This window comes from Pagrus pagrus, assembly GCF_965226575.1.
Source record: "Pagrus pagrus genome assembly, chromosome: 2".
Lineage (NCBI taxonomy): Eukaryota > Metazoa > Chordata > Actinopteri > Spariformes > Sparidae > Pagrus > Pagrus pagrus.
The window spans coordinates 33,118,675-33,132,020 of NC_140186.1; positions in this window are offsets into that span (position 1 = coordinate 33,118,675).

Consider the following 13,346-nt stretch of genomic DNA (forward strand, 5'->3'; position numbering starts at 1 on the left):
TATGGTTAAGGTAGGGCTGAGTAATCAATATTATATTGTTATGGTGATATTAGAATATATATCATTTTAGATTTTGGATATGGTTATATCGTGATAAGTCATAAGTGTCTTTTCCAGGTTTTTAAGTGATGTCATTTTCTGATCTTACCAGACTGTTCTACTTGTTTTAAAAGTTACCCATTAAATCATTATATCCACAGTACTGATGATTATTTATCAAAAATCTCATTGTGTTAATACATTGTCAAAATTCATCCCTACAACATTGTCGTATTATCGCTATTGAGGTATTTGGTTCAATTTTTTTTAAATATTTGAATGTGTCGTTTAGTCCAAGCATTTACTTGAATAGTATCGCAACATTATTTTAAGGCTCTTTAGGTCAAGGTCAGGTAATGATTGTGGTGTGTTTGGTATGGAAGTACAAAAATGGAGGTGAGGTGGAAAAGTTGAGGTATCGATAAAAGCAAAAATAAATCATGATTTCCATGAAGCATGTGGCTTAGTTGTCACTCGCTATTTTAATTACATCACCTCATTGAGCCCTCTTTTTCTGAAACGCCTGTCCGGAGAATCAGCACCATCACCTGTTCATCTAGATCAGCCCAACTCATAAGATTTGCATAGCAGAAGGGGATGGAAATGCACAATAATTTGCATTTTCACAAAATTGGTGGTTGGATATAAGTTTTATTTATATTAGATTTAAATGTACACACACAATTTTCTAAAATATAATCAAGTCACTTAATCACTTTAGCATTTGGAGGCAGCCACTAGTTCATCCACTTCCAAACCTACATCCAAATAGTTGTGGCATTTCATTAATTAAATGTTGAATTCTTTTTATTGGGGATGAAGGCAAAAGGAGCACAGCTAAGGATTTTTATGGATGTAGAATGAGCTTCATAAGGCTTAATTGGCACAGGGTTTTAAAATCAGGATCTCATACAACTAAAGCAACATATACAACTACAGGACTTTAGTGAAGGAAACCATGTTCTTCTGTAGGTAATTAAAGTAGAAAGAAAGAGAGAAAAGGAAAAGCTGTTTCTCTCATACCTCAAACTCAAAGGTTCGGCAGAGAGTAGGCTCACACTTCAAAGAGCGCGGGCTGAATCCCTCATTGAGGAAACATCTTTTGCCCTGGGCATCTATAGTGCATTCAATGTGTGCCGCTTCACAACACAGCATGCACACCAACATGAATAGCAGGTGGCCACTGAGAGATAAAGACGTCTAATTTAACACAAATTAACACATGCCTAGCAATGATGGTAAAGGGGCAGATGTTACATACTTAAAAATAAAAAGATAGTTATTCCACCACATTAAATTAAGCACATGGGTGTGAAAATTGTATTATGTTAATGCATCTAATATCACACAAGGCCATATTAGAATTAACAATCTAAATATATAAACTGTGTTTCAGAGGCATTAATACGAGTTTCAGAGATTTTGTGAGATGTTATTTATTGCTTAACTAGTTCAAAGGGAAGCAGAATCCTTTTTGGATCTTTATTTTAAAAAATAAAAGGAAATCAAAGTAACAAGACTGTCTGAGTACCAAAAGGAAGACAGATGTGAGAGTGCATGAAGTTAAACATTTAAGATCTATTTCAGCTGCATACATTAAACATGCATAAAACAGACCATGAATCCCTGAAATGTTTAACAGAATGAAATGACACAAAATCGTGTTCAGGACATGATGGAAAGATTTACAGTCAGGTTAAGTCTGGTTTGTTTAGGTTAGGAGAACAGCAAATGCAATCTAAGTGACAGGGTGGTACATGGGTGCTGGGAGGGCTTCGAGGCCACATGAGGGAAACCTGTGTGTGGCAACACTTACTGTGGAGTATATCAGCCGGCACAGTGTTTAGGGACGACTCAAGCTTTCACGCAATTCTAAGGCAAACCTGCTGATGGTGACGCTTTTTGACAGGAGGAAAAGTAGGAGCATGCTGGAAATTCAACAGCCATGGTTTAAAAATGAGAGAGCAAAGAGGGGAAGAGAGGAATATGACAGGATATTTCTCCGGTTTCGGTTGGATGTGTAAGGCAGAATTAGTTAGCATCTCTAGAAAGACCTATTGACATCCTGTCATAGGACCTGCAGAAGTGTAATTATTAAATGAAGAGTGAAATATTAGAGGTTGACAAGAGCAGGGGCTGACACTTGACAAATTGGTAGAGATAACTTAAGGAGACAGAAATCTTTCTTTAATGGATCATTTTTAAGGGTCATACATTAAAAATGTACACTATCATAAAATTTAGATAGTAACACATCTGTACTGCTTTTAACTCCACCACTGTTTGTATTGTGTCACCTCACACTATGATAGATGTAAAGCCACTGTCAGGAGACAATGCTGTGTTTGCTCTTGTAGAAAAATCATAAAAGGAAAAAAAAAGAAGTTAGTCATGCACTGAACTCCTCCTTGCTGATCAGCTTTTGTGATAAGCCTTTTCTTTTATTCAGAATCTCCTCCCTTTCCTGCTTCTTCCCTTCCCTTTTACTTCAAAATCAAGCAAGCCAACCTCATCTGGAGAGACAGAAAAAGCAGATGAATGGCTTTAAATTGAACAGAGAAACAAAGAGAAAAATGATTTAGGGTTATCCACAGACCTGTCAGGAGGTAACGACTTTTTGTAGGAATTACTGTAGAAATGTGATTCATGAAAGCCAAGCGAAATTATAGCTGTCCTCAGAAAAGAGTCAACCAGTCAAACTATTTCTTGACCTTGTCAGTTAATCTAACTCTACTAAGCCTTCTGGCCTCTTTTAGCACATTGTTTGTCTCACAGCTGGCATCCACCCTGTAGGAGCTAAGCCAACGCTTTAAGCTACTGAGGTGCATCCACTCAGACAACTTAATTGACCCGCTGATTATTTCTGATTTATGCTTCAACGTGACAACGTTTCTTTCTTGAACACTCGGTCCATTATTGTCCATTACACGTTATTTATGATGTTCAAACAAAATATTTCTCCTTTGCAAACACAATGATAGTAACTTAAATGCAGCAACAAGCTGCTTCAGCCTCAGTGACAGACAGCGACAGTGGTCAAAAACTGTTTACCTTCCAGGCGGAAACACCTGCCCGCACAATGGTGAGTTCCTACTTACAACATTTGGTGCTAATTACACCCAATTACATAATTCACATTATAACAACAATATTATGGCCCCAACACACCAAATTTTCAGCAGTGGCAGGCAGCTGTTTTCAGCCCCCCCAAAAAAGAGAAAGATTTTATAAACCCAATGTACGCTAAAGTTAGCTACTAGCTAGAAATGAAAGTTGCACAGCCAAAGTGGAGCTATCTCTCATGAGTTGGTCGAGTACAAAATCAAACTAAATGGAGTGTAAATATTTTACTTACATTAATCAGGTGGCCAGGAAAAACATTTCCAAATTAATTATATAGTTGCTCCATGTCTGTTGGATGTGAAAATAATGCAACATGTTAGCTGTAACAACTAAGTTCACCCCTGTTCAGGAGGCAGTGGACCAGCTCTCCATCTAAAGGGTTATGTCCCTAAACCTACAAGATGTTGCTTCAATATGGATTTTAACCAGGGACTGCTTAAGCTGGTAGCGAGGAGACTCGCCTATCTTCTCACTGCCTACATCTGAACGTCTACCCTGCTAGCTCTGGCTTTGCACATGACTTGAATAGGCCTTAAGTCAGATACAGCCACCAGCCACTCCCATTAACAGCAGCACTCCTCTTAATGATCTGAGCACTTGGTATGGGACCCGCTGCCTCTTCTCAAAACCAGCTCACACAGCCTGTCTGGGTGGGGGCGTCAGAAGTGGACTATCTCCGCCTCTTCCTCCCAATACCCTTGGCATTTAAGTCCCATTAGTGGCCTACAGCCCCACGAGCAGTACTATCCAGGAGTTCGCAGTTCTAGCTTTATCCAGATGCATCGCGCCATCTTATGTTCTTTCCTTAACAGAATCAGCATCCTTAACACTATTCCTTCATCTCCATCAACTTGGAGGTCTTCCATGGTCCATCGTACTTTGGTGAGGTTTTCTTCTCAAACAATGTCCAACCAAGTCTGTGTAGCATTCAATGTTGTTACCCATGCCTTTGAACCTTGACTCTGCACCTGTCGCCAGTGAGACAGGTTTACTTGGGTATGGTTGTCATCCCATGCAACAATCCCGTACTGCCCCACCAGCTTTGGGTTTGTCATAATGGCAGGTCAATCCTTGGATGGCCCTTGAGTCATGCACAAACCATCGTCTTCGCAGGCGGGCAAACTCTGTGTCACCGGTGCGTGGGAGTGAATACTCGTCTTTGTAGAGCTGCGGCACTGTAGTTCGCAGATCTAGGTGTTGGTTTTCAATCACATAGTACCGCCAATCTCTCGCACGAGGAGATGACGATACATCTCAGGACTACTGCTAAAGATTATGTATGATCCTGACCAGACATCCACATACATCTCCTGTATCAGGAGTTAATTTTTCTTGCTTCTCTTTGGTCCCCAACCTTTGGCGAATGAGTGGCGGACCCGGGATCCCAAGGGACTAGCCCCTCTTGCTTCTCCTGGTCTGGGCAGAGCTTGACACATCCTCCACAACTTTGACATTTTGCTCCAACAGCAGTCACTCCTCTGAATGGAACCAAGACCATTTTTAATGACACTTTGACCCTCAGGGTATGTTCCGGCCTTATGGGCAGCCGCACCCATAAGGCCTGGTGGCCAGAGTGCCAGGTGTTTGTATGACACCATTATGACACCACTCCTCTGGGGTCACAACGAGTTTGGCGAAATCTTTGCTCTGGCTTTGGCTCCCGATTCCCCCAGGCGTCGAGACCAGTGGCACAGTAGTTCAGATTAGTTCCCCCTGGCTCTTTCCTCTCTAGGAACATCAGGTAAATCTTCCAGTTGGGCATCAGTATTCTTGACAACCTCTTCAATTAGGTCGCCCCAAGTGGTGATTACCCAGGGTCCATCCCATCCGTTATCTGAAGCCAAGTCTCTCATGTCGTCAGGCATTTTTTCTAATCCTGGAGTGTATCCTGGACTGGCTGGGTTTCGATACACTCTCATCACCAGGGAAACTTGAGTTGTAGCTGGTGGAGGTGACGCCATCTGCCCATAGAGGGGACTGTATGGCAATGCTGCCTGGACTGCTTTCTCCAAGAGGGACTGCCGTCGGTGTTCTGCAGCACTCACTAGGTTCACTGGCTCCCAGGGGCAGATATAGTGGTGGAGCTGAGGGACTTCAATCATTCCAGTGGATCAAGGAATCTTCTCACCTGCCATCCTCTTGCTTGGCCCACTTGAAGTAGCCTTCCACCCCTGAGCTGGAGGGAACAGCTGCTGCAGTACTGGACAAATTCACCATCCCACTGGCAGGCACATTCAGATGGCTCTTGTTTCATCCCTCTGAGGTCCCACTGAGTGAGGATGATAAGTCAAGGCAGGCTCGTCACTCCGCATATTCCACAGATATAGGCATCCATGACTTTCACTGGTTTGTAGTTTTTATATCCAAATGGCAACTTTTGCCACACGTATGCCTTGCCTTCGTGGGTGAAGGCTGTCTTTCCTTGTGATTGTTTGGATTGCCTCAGGGAAAAGAATCCATTTGCCAGGTCAATGCGAGATTTAAACTTTTTTACTTGCAGTATTGTCAGAGCACCCTGAGGATTGATCAGGCTTGCTCTGTACTGTACTAGTGCCTTGAGCTTTTTGACCTCTTGAAAGTCCTGTCCATCAGTCTTGATCTTAGATGGTTCTGGTTGATGATCCAGCCTGGTCTTGAGGACGGCTGCTGCTGCTGCTGTTGCTGTGGTGGAGCGTCATCACCAGGATCATCTGAGATGTCTGCCCGCATCTCTTCGAAGGTCTGTTTTCTTCATCCTCCTCAGCATGACATAATGGGTGATGGCCAGATATGCTGTTCTGAACTTGCTGGTCAACTCCTTGCAGGCGGCTTATGAAGGATAGGTTGGTATCATCAGAATGTTGGCCCATTCTCCTACGGTAGCCTTTACCCCCAGGGTCTGCATTTCATTCAGTCTGTCGTGCCATGTATCTGGGAGGATCATAGCTTGTCTGTGTGATTTCTGGAGTATAGGCCTGTCTCCCATCTCTGGTTGTTACAAATCCCCAGTTCAGGTCCCTTGCCATCCTCTTGGTGGTACAGTGCACGTTGCTCAGCTCCTTGAGTTCCACCTCATTGTGCTCGCCGGCTGAAGATGCACTCACTTCGTCGTCACCATCGTTCCCTTCTCCTCCTGAGTCACTGACATCGTCGCCTGTAGCAGCTGATGACTTTTCCACCTGAGGCGTGGGCTGTGATTTCCCTTGCTTCGGTTGCATTCCTTCACCTTCGGACGGTTGTTCTCTCTTTGGTTTGGTCTTGATTTCACTCCTCAACTCCTTTTCCTTTCACATCACAGCCAGGACCTTTGTCCTCCTGATGTTGCATAGAGGAGGTGGTGATGCAAATAACCACCCTTCGGTGGTCTCTTTTCTGGTACCCTTCGATTGGCACATGTTGGCACTTGTTGGAGTGCGGTTAGTGGGGCCCTGGGCCATCATGGTCATCTGGTCCTCCTTTTGCTGGGTTGAGTTCACCATTGCCCTCGGAGCCAGATTGCTGACTGCTGTCGTTACCCGATCCCCTGGGCCCCCCGCAGACTTCCAGCAACGCTGAATTCCTTGTCTCTTGTGCGCCTCCTCGAGGGTTCTCTCTTTGAAAGCTTGTAGTTGGTTCAGTTGGGATTGGCACTCTCTGTAGCGGCTGTTTGCTCCATCCTCTAGATTCACCAGCACCATGTCGACTCTTATTTCACTGGCTATCATGTTTATTATGGTGTCTTACCCTTTGGATGGGCTCATCAGGGTAGTCACTCTACCCTCTGGCCAACTGCTGAGCTGCATGAGCCACCAATCCAGCCATGTCTGTATATCCTTCTTTTTTTTTCGGGTGTGGGGGGATTCCCTGGCACTGCCACCACATGGTTTCCCATGAGTTGTTCTGAGGAGTAGATCTGGTTGGCACTACATGTTTCTTCCACCTCTTCTCTGAGGGTGGCGTGTTCCTTGCTTGGGTTACACTTTACGAAGAAGCTTGCTACTGTTGGATCCCAGGTATTGACCCCATCTCCCCTCAGGATGATACTGCATGGGAGCCTATGGGTTGCTCCTGATGCTTCATGTTCCTTGGTCTTTGCACCAGCTGAGTTGAGGATCCTTGGGTCCTCCATCATTGGTTGCTGAGCCCCCTCAGCCATGTCGTCTCCTTTGTCATCTTGAGTTGTCTGTTCACTCACTTCCTGCAATTCTATGTGGGTCTGGCGACTCAGCTGACCCTTGCTGGTTGTGCGGATATCCCCCTTGCTTCAGTGGATCTCTCGCCCCAGGCGTTGGGCAGATGTCCTTTCTGCTGCACGCCTCTCTCGGGTCGGCTCACACAAACAGCGTCTGGCTCTCCGCTGGGGTTCTTTTTGGCATGACGATTCCTATCGTCAATCCCAACATTGGGCGCTAAGTGTTAGATCCTAAGTTTACCCCTGTTCAGGAGGTAGTGGACTAGCTCTCCATCTAAAGTGTTAGGTCCCTAAACTTATAAGCTAGCTCCCAAACGTCTACCCTGCTGCCTTTAGCTTTGCACCTGACTTGAATAGCCCTTAAGTCAGATACAGCCACCAGCTATGCCTGTTAACAGCAGCCCTCCTCTTAATGATCTGAGCACTTGGTATGGTGCTAGGATGAATTTTAGCTTGTTTTTTTTAAAACCTGAAGGGACTGTTTCAATTTGGTTGGCTAGAGTAATCATAATTTGCACACTTACCACCTAACTTTTTACTTCCATCAAAGAGCCATCAAATCAGTGTCCACAACTTCTACTTTAACTGCATTATATAGGTTTTATTGCAAAGTTTTAGTAAAGCCAAAGCATATAGCTTATACTTATCTCAATTACTATCAGTCATCATCGAGAATACCTATTTGTAAAAAATCACAATTCAGTATATAATAAAGATTCATCTAAAAAAGCTGAGGCTGGTTGAAATACTTAGGTGTAGTAGAGATGGAGAGGGTCAAGCCTTCTGGTAAGCCTTTCCGTTCCTGCTGAAAGTCCAAGTCTTTTCGGTAACTCACAACTTCGTTCAAGGTCCCCAAGTTTCCTTAAAGTCCAAACTTCATGCCAGCAGAGTGAACAAAAGAACTCCAAAATCCAAATTATAATCTACAGTTGGTAAAAATGGTTAATCTGTTGCCCTCTTGATTCCTTGTGATTTTGACTGTGAATTTCTTTATGTCCTTTCTGTGATGTTAGGCTGTTCACATACTCCGTCTCATGTGTTGATCCAAGGAAGAAGCGAGAGGAAGAACCCCATTCTCTCTGTGGTTCTTATTTATATACTCTTTCGGCTGCCCCCCCTCCACATCTCTCCCACACTCTGAGCACCCCATACATCAGGAATGTTTTTGCGTATTGCTCCGGACAGTGGCTTAGTTAATCCCCTGTAATGTCATCTAGCTCGAACTCTGCTCGATGACTAATGGTCTCATGATATCTTTGCACAGTCATTGTGATACTTCAACTTTCTCAACCTTATCCTAGTACAATACTTTTGTCAGATTCATTTCGTAATAACAATCATTATCATCAATGTTTGATTAATAACACAATACAATATACACAATATACTTGTTAGAACTAAGTATAATGTCCTTTTTACTTGCAGATTGTGTATGTTATGAGTGTATGGATCTCAACTTTTCTGACACAACCTTTTAGGGGAACCGTCATACTTTGTATAAGTCAGCTTAATGTAGAATTCTTCTGCCTCCAAGTGACCAATAAACTCAACTAATTCAGCTTTAATCAACTATCTTAAACTGGCTGTCATGATTTATTGATTAATTTTTTTTGTGTTGCTCTTTGGCTAATCAAATAGCGATCCAATCCAATCTCATATGATTCCCAACTATGTAATACATCTGAAAATCATTAATTATGGATCGAAATCCAATTGCTTAAAATGACAGAGATGGTTTGAAACCGAATATTGCTACTGTTCAATTCATCATCGACACACAATCTTTATTCTTTATTCTTTTATCTGTAACATTTTAATGGAAAATTCACCAGAAGTGCATCCACAACATCACCACAGATATTAGGCAGATAGAGCGGGAGGGACGAGAGGAGGAAAACTGAATAGGATGAAGAGTGAAGGAGGTAGAGGAGGAAAACTGGATAGAAAGAAAAGTGAAGGAGGTAGAGGAGGAAAACTGGATAGGAAGAAGAGTGAAGGAGATAAAAGAGGAAAAGGTAAGGATTTGATCTCAGGGCCTGCAAATTAATTATTTCAAACAATGTTTTTGAGATAAAATACATAACTGAGGCAAGCATGGGAATCTGCTTGCCATTTATATAAATAGTGTACTACTTATTGTTATGAACAAGAGAGGAAGGAGGGTTGAGAAAGAAGGAAAAATTAAGACTAAAAACAATGGCCGTTCACATTGGACAGGTCTGTCTGGTCTGTACTGTTTCTATGTGGCTAGTTGTTGTTTTCTCAGAATGTATATTTGTAAGTAAATGTATTAAAGCATTATACTTACGTATACATTTTATATTTTGTTTAATTTTGTACCTCTACTGTACTACATCTCAGAGTCAAAATTGTACTTTTACTCCACTACATTTGTCTGACAGCTTTTATTATTATTCTGACGTTATTATTCAGATTACAATTTCTCCTCCCCTTTCTGTCCTGTGACAACCATGTATCTGAAGATGTGCTGATGTTGAATGTTTGTGATAAACTGAAGAATGAATTGTTCCCTAATGTGTTGGGAATATTCTCCTCCTTCTTCAGCTAAATAAACTCTTTAAAACCCCTCTTGGATGAGCTGAAAATGCATGGTCACAAAGCTGAAAATAAGCTGTTTTTCTGACTGTATAGAAATATGTGGTTCTGTCAGGACAGCCACGCTACAAATGTAATGATCTTATAGAATATGATGCGTTGCTGTAGATTAAACCAGCCAACATTAAATAAAGTTGTTAAAATGAGCTCAACATTTAAGAACTACGGCAGTGAAATGACACATACACATGTATGCAGCAGTAATATTCATCCAAAGACATCAGATATAATAGAAAAACACAGACAGGGACCATTTTACTGAAACATCAATACTTACTTTCGATACTTTAAGTAGCCTACTTTAAGGAAAAACCTGTACCAAAGTTTTAGTACAGCAGTTAACACAGTCAAAATGCATTAAACCAGAATTGTCCCCGTTTTTCATTTCATAGATAATAACACTGAATATTTTAATGATATATGATATATCCAGCCCAAACAGTTGCTTATTCATGCATCTAGCAGTTACCAAGTAGAATTATCATTTATTTGGAGTTGTGTTTCTGTGAAAAAAATCATTCTCTTTTAGCTCTGTTGTTGGTCTCTACCAACTCCTGAATGAAATATATGGCTCTTCAGCTGCTTAGTCCTCCAATATGTTCACAGCTAGTCGCTGACTTTGTCTGCTTTTTGTTGTTTTATAGTTGGTTTTTGCTTGCCTGCTTAAAAATTCAGGGTTTGTCTTGTCTGTCTTTGTGATAAGTTGTACTACAATGAAACTGAAATTAGCAGGTTTTTCTCTGTGTCATTCAAACAACAAGGAAAAACAACTGCACAGATTTATATGAATACGATGAAACACAGCTCACAGAGCTGCTGTGTAGCTACAGGTGTGCTCTTGTGTGCTTTTTGTGTCATGTGAACACGTGTAGATGAACATAGGGGGCACATAGAATTGCTTTTTACAATAGGTTTTGGACCTCATACAGGCAAGAGGGTTTTTTGACCCATTTTAACTCACATATTGCAATGCTGATAAGTGAGTCACCACATTTAGTAGCACATTAACTTGTTACGGACAGCATCTTGATGGAAGTAGAACTCAACTGAGAACATCTTAAGTGGTGTCATGGGAAGGAAATCTGGCAAACGCAGGAAATTCAGAGAAATAATTTAAGTGAGTGAGATGCCTACAGTAGAGAGAGCAGAGTTAGGCCTGAATGTGTCAGTTATAGACCTTGTTAGCCTGACCTGTACAATATGTTAAAGTCTATAAGTCAAGTAAGAAAAGTGGGTGCAAATTACAGGAAGATAATGACAGGATTAACAGCAAAAAAGAACTAGAAAAGAAGATGGTACCGATTTTTTTTTTCTGGTCAGTCAGTGGCTTAACACAATAAAATGAAAAGTATACTGACTGTGTGAAAATTAGGATTAAAAATATCAATTTCAACAAACACATTTTTGTAAGTGTCTTCGTTAGATTAGCTGTGATGTCTTCATTTAGTTTTACACACTCTCTGTTTCTGTCTGTATTTCTGGGCGCATAATAACGTGTGTGTTTTGTGATCAAAATATTCCTGTCATGTAATTTATTCATAAATCATTAGTAGATACAAAACTGGCACATTAATGTTGTTATTGTGCACTCTAATTGAGAAATGGCATTGATTAATCACGGGCTTGTCAGACTGCCCCTGTGTAAATGTCTGTATGTAAAATGTAAATTTGCTGTTGACACATAGTGGGTAACAGTTCTGTTCCCAACATATACAGTATATAACGGATAGCACACCCAGTGGATTAAATATGTTAGCAGTTCAAAGCGATAGGCATGGATATTGACAACAAATCTTAAAAGAATGTACTGTCTGTCGTGTGGGGTGAGAAGAGTAGCAGCAATCTGTGATACTACCAGAGGACAGTGGTTGCTCTTAACATCTCGCATAAGCCTCAGAAAGATAACTGCTGAAAAGACAAAATTAAAGCACGAAAATTACATCTAAAACTGTGCATCAAAGTAGCTCATGCTGCTCCTGAGACTCCTTCACTCTGAGCACATTTTGTCAGTATGAAACCTGGCTACTACAGAAGTGAGGGCTACATACTGATGGCACATCACACATAATGAACAAGCAGGTGCCTACATGATGCAGAGCCACCCCAACACCTCCGCAAATACTGGGCCAAAAATGGCTGGCGACTTATCCAGGGTGTACCCCTCTGTCGCCCATATCCAGCCCCCCCGTGACCCTGAAAAGGATAAGCTGTTTCAGATAATGGATGAATGGAAAAATGTCAACACTGGGAGTAACTGTGCTTGAAAGTTCCACCCCACCCACATGCACGCACACAGTTAACCTAGGAAAGAACTCCCCCCCCCAAAAAAGGACCAAAATCAATTTAACACAGTGTGGATTTACAGATATACAAAAATTGTTTCATATTATATTTCATTGATAACTAAATCATTTGACTTGATTTTTTTGTTTATATTTGTTCAAATGTACTTTTAATTGAACAACAGAACATATGTTGTTTCAAGATAATTGGAACGGCTAAATTAATTGAGCAGCTTAACACCATTTTTGTTATTGTGACAAAGACGTCGGCTTTCCATGACTATTTTAAGGCTAAAAGCCTGATGTTTTCGTAACTTGTTTTATATTAATTTGTTCAAGAAATATGGTCAGAACAGGTTAAATGTAATACAGGACACACTATTAAAGCATTAGAATTGTTTTAAACAAATTATTTAAACTTGACTTTAGTAAGAGAAAAAAAGCTTTTTGAAATTACCTACTTCCTTCATTTGTGGAAGGTCACATTCTGTCAGTCACATGACTGTCACATGACCAACACACCAGGGTGTTTAGTATGTCACGTAGGGACTTAATGAGTTAAAGTCAAGTATAAAGCTGTACACAGAAGATTCTAGGACATGTACAGTGTTTGTTACCTACGTGTCACCATGGGTTCTTATGGGTAACATTTATAAGCATGAATCCTCTGGTTATTTTTAGCGAGGGAGCCGGATGTTTTGAACATATGCGTGAAACCACTGGATATTTCGAACAATTATGATATGTTCCAGCTGTGTTCGCAGCAACAACATCGAATATTTTTGACAAGACATTGGGACCATTTCCATTTCCATGTTGGTGGCGACAGGAAAAGATTAGCCAAAACATCTTTTCCTTACCAAGGTGAGTTGCAACATAGAGAAACATTTCCATGGTGATGGGGAGTTTTGTTATTTAAAGCAATCTGTCAAACTGTCTGCTGTGAGAAAGGTCTATAGTATGGGTTTCATAACATCAACTTTCCTCCAGTTCTAAATAATTTTGTTAGTTTATATATGTTTTTATCCATCCCTTGACTAAACTGTGTTGATTCTTAGTAAAAACAAGGGAACATTTTGAACTCGTAAAGTTACTGTTGTTGTGGCTCTGTTGGGCAGATGTCAGTGTTTTCTTAG